The sequence below is a fragment of the Lactuca sativa genome, chromosome 4, assembly GCF_002870075.4.
Source record: "Lactuca sativa cultivar Salinas chromosome 4, Lsat_Salinas_v11, whole genome shotgun sequence".
Lineage (NCBI taxonomy): Eukaryota > Viridiplantae > Streptophyta > Magnoliopsida > Asterales > Asteraceae > Lactuca > Lactuca sativa.
This window is the reverse complement of record NC_056626.2, coordinates 50,485,570-50,486,162: the sequence shown is the minus strand read 5'-3', so window position 1 is coordinate 50,486,162 and position 593 is coordinate 50,485,570.

The following is a 593-nucleotide window of genomic DNA, read 5'->3' as shown; positions in this document are numbered from 1 at the left end:
TTTAAATCTAGAGAATTTATTAAACTTGTGAACATAAATTGAAACCAAATAAATGGGGAAAAGAAGAACCAAACCCCATATCTTTTTGCTGCTGACCTGGCATGTTTTCATCAGCACTAACATAAGAATCCTTGACATTCTTATCACTAAGAGAGGGTTTTGATTTGTCCTTTTGAGCTAAAGTTCTGAAAATCGTTGGAATTGGTGGTTTTCTAGTAGATTGGAGAGGTTTAGATTTAGCCTGTAGGAATATATATATATATATATTTTATATTAAAAAAATTGAGAAACCAAATAAATGGGGAAAAGAGAAAGTAACTAACCTCAGAAGAATGGAGTCCTTTCAAACTAGACCACTAAATCCACTTGTCATCCTTCCAGACAAGAGTTGGCCTCACATGCCATGACCTAACAATTGATGTCTTTCCTTGAGCTAGAAAAGGGCAAAAAGGTAAAAATTCAGCATAGTTTATAAATTTTGAAGGAAAAGTCAGATATCAATACCTACCAAGAAACTGGACAGTTAAAGAAGTTAAATCAATCTTATTTGTGTCCATAACAATTGCTTCATGCCAGCTACAAAAAAAACAGTA